A 13,159-nucleotide genomic window follows, 5' to 3' on the forward strand; every position below is an offset into this window, starting at 1 on the left:
GCGAATTCGCGGTCCGTGAATTTGCGTGAATTTGCGATCCACATGAATGAAATGAAATGAAAATTAAACTTATATAGCGCGTAACTACCCTGAGGCCTCGCAGCGCTTTATCCAGGACCGTTCTGACAACAGGATAGGGCGCTAATAAGCTTTTGCACACAGATGAGTTTTTAGTTGCCTCCTGAAAGTCAGCAGATTGTTGTTCTCTCTCAGGGCAAGCGGGAGGGAGTTCCACATTCTGGCGGCATTGTGCGAAAATGAGCGACCACCCCAGCGGGCTTTGTTTATTTTGGTCGTAGTGGCCAGGTGCAACACGCTGGATCGTAGGGCTCCAGAAGGGGAATAGGGAATGGCCAAGGGAAACATTATGGATCGGCCTGTCTTGCGAAGGGCCTTCTCAACCAGGCACATAGATTTGAATTGTATCCTGGCTGCTACCGGAAGCCAGTGTAACTTCCTCAAGGCAGGTCTGGCCAACTGCCATCGAAGGATCTGGAAAAGCAATCGGGCTGCACAATTTTGGGTAACCTGGAGCTTATGTATTGCGGCCAGAGGGGCTCCAAGATAAAGTGCATTGCCGTAGTCCAGGCGGGAGAGGATCAGAGCCTGAACCATGATTCTCCTCGCCTGGAACGGCAATAACGGGAGGACTTTCCGGAGCATTTTCATAAGTCTGAAGCAAGTAGCAGATGTCTTGGTTGCCTGGACGGTGAAGTCGAGTGATCTGTCTAACCAGACTCCTAGGCTCTTTATCTGGGGTTTGGGGGAAGGGGAAGGACCGAGACAGGGGGGCCAAATGGGGACCAGAATGGAAGGTGAAGGGTTCCCCAACAGCATAACCTCCGTCTTTTCCCCATTTAATCTAAGTCAGGAGAGCTCCATCCATCTGGCGACCGCCTCAAGACAGGTACTCAAAGTGCTAGACGACCCCTCAGCATTGTTCAATGATACCACAAGCTGATTGTCGTCTGCATAGGTGACTATACGGACACCAAATGGATGGACAATATGTGCGAGGGGCCTCGTATAGACATTAAAAAGTGTGGGGCTCAGGGCATGGTGCTGAGGCACCCCACAACTGAGTGGCTGTTTGGAAGAAACAACTTCTCCTTCAAAAACCTGGAAGAAGCGTTCTTCCAGGAAGGAAGTGAGCCATAACAGAGCCGCGCCCGACACTCCCATGCCACTAAGACGATATAATAATGTGGCATGGTTAACCGTGTCGAACGCGGCGCTAAGATCTAATAATAAAATGGCCGCTTTTCCTCCCTGGTCTAATACGATTCTGGCCTCCTCAGTAACTGCTAATAGGGCTGTCTCCGTCCCACATAATCTGCGAATTCGCGCAAATTTGCGGGGGGGTTTTTGCGTGTTCGCAGGGTTTTTTGCGTATTCGCGGACCGCTTGCAGCGCACCAACCGCGAAGTTGCCCATGCAGTCGTACATGGGGGTGGCCATCTTGTGCGCGTCATCCATGTTGTGTTTCTTTATTTCATGATCATCAGCACCTCCCAGAGGCAAGGCGACTAGCACCATTGAGACTCCGGTAGAAGAAGGTGGACAGTCACAGGATCGGTCCCTTGCAGGCTCTTCTGCTGGCCCCAGTAAGTTGTTCTATTGTTATATTAATACTTCTACTTCCCTAACTTTTACAGCTCCTATTCATTACAAACTGTTTCCTAATTCTATTTTTTACAAAATAGTCTTTGATCTTCTTCTATTCTAGACTACTTTCTACATTCTTATCATGCCTCTACCATCACTCTCAGTGCTACTACTAATTACGATTATGAGTCGGTCTGTGTAGGTAGGTAAGCTTGCCCAGTCGGCAAACGGTGTTAAACAAAACTCTGATCCAGCAATAGCTCTAGGCACTGAGTGCAGTCATCTGGGTTGCCCTTGTTGTCTATTCCAGTCTTCTTAATGTAAGTGCTTTGACAATTTCCAACAACAAAATGTCAATTTTTACACCAAGAAAAAGCTAGCAGTTGCCTTTTTGATTTGCTAGGAGCACATACCATATTGCTAGTGTTTCAGGGACTATTCTGCACATAAAGAAGTATGGACAAGAAAAATAGGACATTATTGATGATAGGTGCAGTTAGACTTTCCACATACCTCAGTCCGAACAGAAGTTGAACCCCCAATCCCCTGACCGACTATCTAGTGTGACCAATGATTTTATGACCCAGAAGAACAGAAGAAGACTACCGCCGAGTCCCGGCCTATCTGAGTCACTGAAACATGACTGCCAAGTGCAGTAGTTCAAACCCTTCCGCTCACTCACTCGTGAACAAAAACCACACAGTGTTTGTTAGTGTTAAAGTTTTAAGCGAGCACTACTGATAGATGACGTTATAGTTTAAACAACATTCCCATGAATCAAATTACCTTAACGTAATAGTTAACAGACACATGAAATTATTAGAATAATTGTGCGGGATCCCCCACCTTCTTTAAAGTACTTAAAGTACTGCTGGTGATGACTTACTAGTAGTCGATGAATCGTCCTGTTGGCAGAAGGGCAATGTAATCTTCTTTCTGTAATTAAAAAAATGGTCACGTTAAGCAAGCATTCATCAGTTGTCCTAAGAAGTGTAGCATTTCATGGAATAAGCATATAAAAAGTTGACACCCTCCCCAAAACCGTTACTTTTTTTCAATCCCAGTAATACAAAATTTGTTATGTAACATTTTCTTCCATTACGAGAAATAGGGATTTGTGTATGGCATCTGAAAATATGTTTGTTTTTTCTATCCGTCACAACATCTGACCACCAGTGCCGGGGCCAGCAGTGCAGAGGGCTCCACTCTAGGGGCGGATGCGGCGGCGCCACCAGGAGGAGCTGGGGGGGGAGGGTGGTAAGTTATTATACTCCTTACTTATTGACATTTTTGAGTAGGCTCGCATAGGGGTGTATGATGTACTGTACAGTACACAGTACACTAGTACAAGTACACTGTACTGTTAAGAACAGTTATTAATTTAGAACTATTTTTTTGGCTATAACGGAGAAGACAGTCAACCTTGACTTGTAATAGCATTAGCGGCGGTACTTCTTGGGCAAGCAATGGCCTCCTCTATTGGACTTCAACTCAGCCTTTGAAACTTTTATCGTGAAGCCAAGTCATATCAGATGTACTTTAGGGATGTGAAGAACGAAAAGTGAAAGAAGGGTGAAACGAAGGACGAGCGAGTCTTCACATTTATGACTGTAAAGAATGGTGTTTTTGAATGCAAGTCAAGAGAAGAAGACGGTGGTTTCCAAAATATAATGAAAAGGGTGTTAGTTTGTTGTTGAGAAAAAGAAAACTTGGTACATTTGAGACATTAAGAAGAATGATAGACGTACTTGGGAAGCCTGAATGTTATCTTCTTTTTCCTCATCGATAGCAGAGGTGTATGATGTAGTAGAGCAGACGCTGAGTGGATGAAGATTGTTACTTTGAACAGCATGTCCGTGCCAGAGTAGCAAAGCTGAGGAAATCCAACTACTAGAATTTGTGATTTTTCACAAAAACTCCCTGCCTTTTCTAACAGTACTTTACTTTACTTTGCAAGCACAGCATCTATTGTGTATGGATTGTATAGTTGACAACATTATATCAAGTCAAGTCCCTTCTTCCACCAATTATGGGTACCACACTCACTCCCTATGTTAATAATTTTCTTTCAGCTGTGTCATTGGTGGACTATTGCTGTAGTTCACTCAAACTATCAAAACAAAGAACCTAAAGGCATCCATCATATAACCAAAGATCATGTGATCGGCAGGATAATGATATATGATCAGAATTGAATAATCTTCATTCTTCTTTTGTAGTAGTCAAGGCCCGGGGGGCTCTGTGAAACATATCATTACATTGAGCAGTTGTCCTTGATGTAACCGAGTGTGGCCAGTGGCAGAGCCACCCCTATAGAAAAGTAAGAGCTTCCTATCCCCACCTGCATGTACTGCTTAAAGTACTGCGAGTCTGCGTCATCATGGATTGTGTCTGTTTTTCGTGGGTGCAAGCTGAGTGAGCTGCCATGCCGGCTACCACAAGTTCACGTACCAGTAATTTCTTTTGCAAAACAAGAGAAAAAAACAAAATACTTTTTTTAGTACTCTCTGACTATGTATGTATTAGTGAGTCCATCCCTAGTCCTGCTAGTGGAATTCCTGAAACTCCCGGGGGGCTCTGTGAAACATATCATTACATTGAGCAGTTGTCCTTGATGTAACCGAGTGTGGCCAGTGGCAGAGCCACCCCTATAGAAAAGTAAGAGCTTCCTATCCCCACCTGCATGTACTGCTTAAAGTACTGCGAGTCTGCGTCATCATGGATTGTGTCTGTTTTTCGTGGGTGCAAGCTGAGTGAGCTGCCATGCCGGCTACCACAAGTTCACGTACCAGTAATTTCTTTTGCAAAACAAGAGAAAAAAACAAAATACTTTTTTTAGTACTCTCTGACTATGTATGTATTAGTGAGTCCATCCCTAGTCCTGCTAGTGGAATTCCTGAAACTCCCGGGGGGCTCTGTGAAACATATCATTACATTGAGCAGTTGTCCTTGATGTAACCGAGTGTGGCCAGTGGCAGAGCCACCCCTATAGAAAAGTAAGAGCTTCCTATCCCCACCTGCATGTACTGCTTAAAGTACTGCGAGTCTGCGTCATCATGGATTGTGTCTGTTTTTCGTGGGTGCAAGCTGAGTGAGCTGCCATGCCGGCTACCACAAGTTCACGTACCAGTAATTTCTTTTGCAAAACAAGAGAAAAAAACAAAATACTTTTTTTAGTACTCTCTGACTATGTATGTATTAGTGAGTCCATCCCTAGTCCTGCTAGTGGAATTCCTGAAACTCCCAGTAATGTCACAGGCCTACAAAGACGGCGGAAAGATACATGCCAAAATGTTATTCTGTGTTTGCTACTTGCTGGTGTTACTGAGAGTCAACTTTCCGTTGAATTATTTTGACTTTATGTTAAAGACTATTGGCTAAAGTATTTTTCTTTCTTTCTTCATATAGATGCTACTCCGAAAAAGCTCACCTGAAAGGAGATAGCTGTCCGGGCCAGGGCCCGTAAGCTGGATGCTATTTTGTGCCGAGTATCGGCGGCTGTGGGCTCGGGAGCAGAAGGAGGAGACAGCAACCACTGCATCCTCCTCCAGTGCCCCCGTGTCCACCAGCAAGAAGCCTCCAGCCAAACGGAGCCATGGCCGACAGCCTCCCGCCGCCGCCGCACAGCAGCAACACAATCAGCTGCCCCCCCAGAGCCTGGTTGGTACGTCAGCGCCGTCTCCGTAAAAGAGTGGAGTACCTGGAGCGGTTGGCCAAAAAACATCAGCGCCAGCTCCGGGACCTCCGCAAAGAGCTGCGGGACGTGCAGCAACAGCTGTCCACACTACGTCACCGGAGGAAGTGAATGTCCCTTGCCCCTTTTTTACAGACTGTTGGGGGGGGTGGGAATTGGGTGTTTGGGAAAGGGACTTTTGGACTTTTGGACATTGGTTGGGGTTAGGTAGGGGGGTGAGTTGGGTTAATTCATTTTATTTTTGGACTACATGAATATATTTCTTAATAATTATTTTTCATACCAAAACATAGTTTACGCGTTCATATTATTTTGTGTGGGGGTGGGCGGTGGTTATTGGACGTTTGGTTTCTTCCAACTTACCAGCATGAATGAAACATCTAGTCCTGAAATGTACCAAAGTGCCAGTAACCAAGTTAGTGAATTCAGTAGCCCTACTAGTACTTTACTAGCAGTACTGGCAGTCTCTGCTCTCCTCCCAGTCCTAGCCCATTATTCTACCTCTTCAAAATGCTTATCTTACCTGTGATTCGTGTTTGAAAATAGGGGTAGCCACTGGGCTGCCTGCATGGCAAATGGTGATTAAGGTTGGTTGTTGACATGTATTCTCGACGGATGAAATATCATTGTAGTGCTGGTAGTAGTAGTGGTACACACTGGCAGTAGCAGCATATGAAAAAAAGGAAATGAAACATTGAGTGGCCTGAGCGTAGCATTAGAAACAGTATGATAGATAGTACGCTATAGAACAATGCCATAAATTGTAGCCTAAGCAGTGCTAAAGTATTCTAAATCTAAGTACTAGTTTTGTGGACTATGGCTACTATAAGAAATATTATGAAGGCAAAGGATATTTAAACATAAGAATTAACCATTTGATTCGTCATGTGTACGAGCATGATGTTTGATGCTCAATTCACGATGTCGCACATGAAATTCTATTTTCCAACATTTTTCTGGTGCTTAGACCTTATCCTCCCCTGCAAGTGTGTGGAATTTCTTGTAGTCATAGTCATACCTCAATGAAAAACCACACATCCCGGGGAAAGAGGGTTAGGGTTTTTGAAGATTGAATGGGAATGGGGTTTTTTGGGAAAAGTTTTGTGGAGAGAAGAAAAAAAAAACACTGCATGGACAAACAACAAATGAAGAGAAACACATTTTTGGATTCAAAGATATCCATAAATCTTTTAAGGGACGTAAAGGTAGTGCACTACTGCATGCATGAAGTTGTTTTCTAAATGAATGGTTAGGTTACTGAAAAGTTGTACTTACTACATCTTATTAGTAAGTATGAGGAAACAATTTGACATTGACACTAGTACAGGGCTGCATTAATTACGCAATTTCACTTGCCTTTCTGCCCTCATAGAGAATAAACACTTATTATTAGTGCATAAAGTTAGTTATAAAAATAGCAAAGAAACGTATGAAATAGTTGGAGAGATGACTTTGAAGCAGAGAACAAAGAAACGCACCTAGTCACATTCATTGAAGTTCAAGTTTTTTACAACAATAACATTTAAAAGATAAGGAGAAGTTAAGAGAGAATACTGTAACTGTATGTTGTCCTGTTGAATTGGTGAAGTTGCATGCATCCAGCCATTCCTCTTATTCGCGATATACTTTTCCATTCCATCTTATGCTCCGTCGATCAATATTGGTGACCAGACACACTGTCCACTGGCTGCCTGATGAGTAATTGCGGATTGCTAATGGAGTTCATTGCTTGTTCCATGGCACATCGTAAAAGCCGTCCTGTCATTTTTGATGGAAAAAATCAGGTAGTGAACCAGTTAAAAAAATCTAAGGTACGCTGTGTAGTGCAAAAATAACACTTTCAGTTTTCAGAGCTGACATTATTATTATATACAATCATCACTTCAAAAGTGCGTAACCTGGTTCTCCTTTACAAGGATAGTATTAGTAACTATGGTTGAATTCTGCGGATCCACCATGGATTTCCTTAAAGAAAATTGCAAACAAAATTAGACGTTCCCAGGAGTGCTCCCAGACCCCTGTACCCAGTTGGCAAAATGTAGAACACCCCCAAGTAGCCCCCTAATAACATGCGATACTGCTACCAGGTTGAACCCTAACTTAAAAACGTGCCAAATTGCAATCTGCAAGTAGGCCCAAACCCCTCTTTTCCACCGTGGATTTTCTTCAAAACACTTGCAATCAAAATTAGACATTCCCAGGAGTGCCCCTAGACCCCTTAACCCCAGCGCAAAACTGTAGAACCCCCCCCAAGTAGCCCCCCAAAAACATGCAATAATGCGATGGGGATGAGGCCTAGTTGAAAATCAAGCAGAAAGCGCACTTTGAAATTAGGACCAAAAGACCCCTTTTCCACCATGGATTTTCTTCAAAACACTTGCAATGATTATTAGACATTCCCAGGAGTGCTCCCAGACCCCTAAGCCCAGTCGCAAAAATCTAGAACCCCCCCAAGTAGCCCTCCGCAGAAAAGCAATTTTGGTAAAAAAAAAAAAAATTCACCTTGGATTTTCTTCAGACCACTTGCAATCACAATTACACATTCCCAGGAGTGCTCCCAGACCACTGAACCCAGTCGCAAAAATGTAGAACAACCCCAATTAGCCCCCAGAACAAATGTGAAAGTGCTAACTCTAACTCCAAATCGGGCCAAAATGTACTCTGCAACTAGGCCCATACCCCCCTTTTCCACCATGGATTTTCTTAAAAACACGTGCATTCAAAATTAGACATTACCAGTAGTGCTCCCAGACCCCTGAACCCATTCGCAGAAATCTCGAACACCCCCAAGTAGCCCCCTAAAAACATACGATACAGCTACCAGGTTAAACCCTAACTCCAAATCGTGCCAAAACGCACTCTGCAGCTAGGCCCTAACCCCCCTTTCCCACCATGGATTTTCTTCAAACCACTTGCAATCAAAATTGGACTGTGCCAGCAGTGCTCCCATACCCCAAACCCCACCCCCAAAAACCTAGAAGCCCCCCAAACAGCCCCCCAAAAACAGCAAGTGAGCAAAAACTGAAAAACTTTTTCACCATGGATTTTATCCAAACCACTTGCGCCCAATATTAGACCTTCCCAGCAATGCTCCCAGACCCGTAAACCCACCCGCAAAAAAGTAGAACACCCCCAAACAGGCCAAAAGCAAAAATGCAAAAACTCGCACTTAGAAAATTTTCAGCCTACCTGGCTTCAATTCAGTCCAAAAGCGCTCTGCAGCTAGGCCCTAGCTCCCCTTTCCCACCATGGATTTTCTTCAAACCACTTGCAATCAAAATTAGATCTTCCCATCAGTGCTCCAAGACCACCCGACTCACCCCCACAAATCTAGAACACTCCCAAACAGCCCCCCAAAAACATGCAATACTGGTATATTCAAAACATGGCAAATTGCGCTGTTCACCAAAAATTGCTGTTCAACTTTTCAGCGCTTCCAATACTTCGATCCTCTTGAAACTTACCTGGACACTTGTTCCAGCGATTCCCAAGAATCTCAGCAAGGCAGAACAAAATCGAACCACTGCGCTCTTTGAAGAAGAAGAAGAAGAAGAAGAAGACGGTAATCCATCTGCCTTGAGGGAAATGGATAGGTGGAGTCTGGAGGAGGAGGATAGAGGAACATGATTGAGTTATGAACTTGTGAACCTCAGGAATGCAGACTGCGGCACCTTCAAATCAATAAGGAAAATAACATAAAGACAGTGCTGCTGATGGACTTGTTGTGAGAGTTTTGTTGTGGTAAAAGTTGCAAAACAAAGAAAGACACACAGGAATAAAAGAGAATAAGGACGAAAAAAAAGGAAGTCATTTTCAGGCCTCGGTGTCAGGGAAGTAGAGCTCGTCCTCAAACTCTATGAATTGAGACGGGATTAGGTCAGCTAACAGAGAAGAACTTCCGTCACCTAAGTCGGTGTCCTGCGTGCATTCAAGTATTTTGTAATCTGGTGGTATGAAGTGCTAATTCATCTTGATCAGTGTTAACCTATCCACAGTTTTGGGCGATAGGCGGGTCCTTTTTGAAGTTACAATGGCACCAGCAGCACTGAAAACACGTTCAGAAGACATGCTTGCGAGTGGGCAAGACAAATAATTTAGAGCCAGGTTGGTGATCAGTGGCCATAGAGGCCTTTTCCCGTACCAATACAGCAATGGGTTCTTATTAACAAAGACCTCTGTTGGGTCATCCAGATAGGCCTGCACCATCGACTCAAGGTTCTCCAGGGTTGCTCCACTTTGCGTACCATCTGAGGACTTTGCATCACAGGAACGAGCAAACCCTTGATGAGTTAGCCAATCCGCTTCCGACAATATTATGGCTAGGCCTGGTGCAGGTGAGGATGATGATGCGGTTGCTGCTGGTGTCGTTAGCGGCTGTGAGGGAAAGTGACTCCCTTCGGCCACAAATTCAGAAGTGGAACTTGACGCCAGATGCCCTGCTGATTCAGTTGTACTTCTGCCGGCTCCTTGAATTTTCTGCCGCTCTTTTTCTAACCGAGTGGCTTACACAGCTAGCCAATGTTTGTACTTTGAAACATCTGCTTCATCAAAAGGAATGAATGCTTTGCTGGCCACTGCCTTTTTATACAGTGGATCCAGAATAGTGGCACAAATGTAATGTTGTTTTGTATGTATGTTTTTAAGCCTTTGATTGTCAACTAGGCGGCTTAATAACCTTTCCGCCAACTGATATGCGTCTTGCTTTTCAGCATCATCTCAGAACGCTGAAGACACCGCCTTCAGTTGGTGCTCTAGCATGACCAACAATGGGATAGCTTTGCCCAAAGAACAGTCCTCCCTGCTGACTTCAAGTGTTAAGACCTCAAAAGGACGAAGCATGTCTGACAGGCTTGCAACTAGCTTCCATTCCTCCAACTCTAGCCTCATGTCTTTCATAGTAGAACTCACTTTATAGACATAATCATTTATTACCCCCCACTGCTCAGACAGATGATCAAGCATGTAAAAGGTTGAGTTCCAACGTGTTGCCACCTCCTGGATGAGTCCTTTAACTGGCAGTCTACGTTCATGTTGAATGCTCCTCAGCTCCTTCCGGGCCTTAAAAGAATGGCTGAAATGTGTGAAGATTCTTCTGCAGGTGGTCAGTAACTTGCTGACTGTGTTTTTGTTTTTCAAGAAATATTGCACCACGATGTTAATACTGTGCGCCAAACACGGCACTCTGAAATAGCCACCATCATGCATGGCCTTAACTATATTACTGCAATTATCCGTGGAAACATAACCAACTATGCGATTTCTTGGATGAAGCCATTCAGAGACCTTCCTTTCAAACCCGTCCAAAAGGTTAGGTGGAGTATGAGTTTTCTCCATGGCAAACATGGCTAATGCTGCATGTTTCCGAGTAGCTTGAAAAACTGTGTCCGGGTCAACACCTGTATTGTCTCTAACCCCTGCAAAAGAGACCCAGTGTGCCGTGATGCACATGTAATCAAGGGCTTGGCAACTGGTCCACATGTCTGTTGTCAAGTGGCTAGTATGAACAGCACTCTTCTGCAAAGCTGCCCCAATCACCTCCAGCACATCTTGATGTAGTGCTGGAACCGCAACTCTGGCAAAATAGGACCAGCTAGGAACTGTAGTGTAGTTCCTATATTCCCAATAGGCTCTGCGCATTGGAGTAATATAAACAGCAGTGTAGATGTAGGACTGAGGTCATCTAGGTCTCTACTGACTATATTAGACTTAATTAGTTTTGCCAGCTAGCTCAGAGGTCACTAGAAACTTTCTCAAATAAACAGAGTTTAACTTCCCTGGATAGACAAGAAGGGATTAGCTTCTGACAACCATAAAACATGACAACTTTGCTCCCTCAGAATAAGAGTGTATCTCTAGAGTCGTGGGAAAACAATAGACAGCTATTTCACTCTGTCAATTGTGCATACTTAGTTTCACCAGAGTGCAGAGAAATAGAGAGACGGGCGTTTTCAATAAAAGGTGTTATTTATTGAGCAGTCTTCCTTCTCATGCAAGAGAAATTAATTGCCACAATTGCAATACTTATAGTAAAGTAAAGTGCGTACAGTAAAAGTAGTATTATGAAATCGTACTGTAAAAGCATTGATATAGTTTCTTAGCCATATGATACTTTAAAATAGATAAAATATATACATACATAAATACATTGACTAACGTACTCAACTGGTGCTTCTAAATACGCCTACCCCGGTGTTCCTGACCTAAGCCTAATACATGGGAAGGAGTAAGTAAGTAGCAGTTTAAGTTAAGTTGGTTTTGCCAAGAATCTGAATCAAGAATTCTCTTTAAGGGTTTAGTCAGCTCCGTACCTGGGTAAATAGAAAGCAGGAGGTCTGGTATCTCTTTCTCAGGACTCGATATCCCAGTAACCCGCGAGGGTATCTGGAAACACCGGAGCTGAATTTCTCAACAGGAGAAAAGACAGCGTCTCTCTCAGTGCGTCAAAAGGGAGGGGCAGCGTCCGTGGGCTCTCGCATCAGCTGGGCTCTCGGGCAAGTAGATAGCCGCTCTGCTCCAAACCACTGTGTGTTTGCTTAAGGCAAGGTTGGTATATTTATACCTGAAAGGTGCGGGGTTTGACGTAAGGTTGGACATAAGACGTCAATAAAGATGTCACTAAGAACTGGCCGTTCTTTCAGTGTTCGCAGGAGTTCTAGGACAAATCAAAACAGAAGCAATGGGGATTTCCCAGGTTGTTGGAGGTTTGCTTTGTTTAGGGAACGCGTTGTACTCTCTAGGAGTCAGGGGAAGTAGTCTTGCTTAATTTGGACTGCATGGGCTATGACCAAATATGGATATGATTCTTATGCCTTTATAAGGATATTATTTATTATAGCCATATAAGGGCATAAATTAGGAATATCGAATTAGGGTCCTAGATATAAATACAACACCCACTCCACGATCTAATGTCCCTCATTACTAAAACTTAAGCAATAATAAACATATAAAGGTGCATGTGTTTTCCAACCCACCCCAAAATACATAATTTGCATTTGAAATGGTATATGGTAAATACACGAAAATCAGTATTGGTACTGTACGCTTTTAAAGCAGTGGTATGATTCAGTTAAAATGCATATATATATCAGCTGAATGAATTGTGAAAATTGCACATGAAATGGCTCTGAATACAGAAAAGAAGGTCGAGACCATTCCATCACATATTTATACAGATTCTGTACTGTGCTAGAGGCTGAGGTAATATATTGTCTCTAGAGTTCCAAAAATAGAAGCTCTGTTCTCTAAGAATAGTTCTACTTTAAGCAAAGTACATGTGCCAGAAAAAAGGTTAATATTTTGGAAGTGGAAAAAAAATAATTTCGCTTTCAGGGGAAAAATAGTTCCAAATATTTTCAGTAGCTTTTGTTTATCAAAGCTGAAGGCCGAATTCAGAGTTCAGGGAAAGCTGTGTGCTCGTTGCTTAAAAAGTTATTCTTTCTGTTCAGGGCAGAACATCATTTCAGACAGACGCGCAAAAAATTGGTCTACGACATCAGGTGAAAGTTCGACCAAGTTTGAAAATGCCGAAACATTGCATGTGTGAGAATGATTGCTATCATCGATGTCAGGATCAGCAATGCTCAGAGAAGGTTGTACCTGGGTGATGCTGCTCTCATCTCATACTCCACTGCCACATACTCGTAGTGGTGAAGTCTCAACGAATACCGTCATCAGAATGGGTAGCCACTGGGGACAACACGATGCATGAGCCGTTACAGGACCTAGCAAAGTATCTGTATCCATTGGTACTGCTGATGGTAGTGTAAGACAGATGTCTAACACGCATTCTTCTCCGCATAGCATACATCGAAGCACAGGTAAGATGCAATTTTGCCAGATAGGTCTGAATGAAAGAAA

The sequence above is a fragment of the Lissotriton helveticus genome, chromosome 11 (assembly GCF_964261635.1).
Source record: "Lissotriton helveticus chromosome 11, aLisHel1.1, whole genome shotgun sequence".
NCBI classification, from domain to species: Eukaryota; Metazoa; Chordata; class Amphibia; order Caudata; family Salamandridae; genus Lissotriton; species Lissotriton helveticus.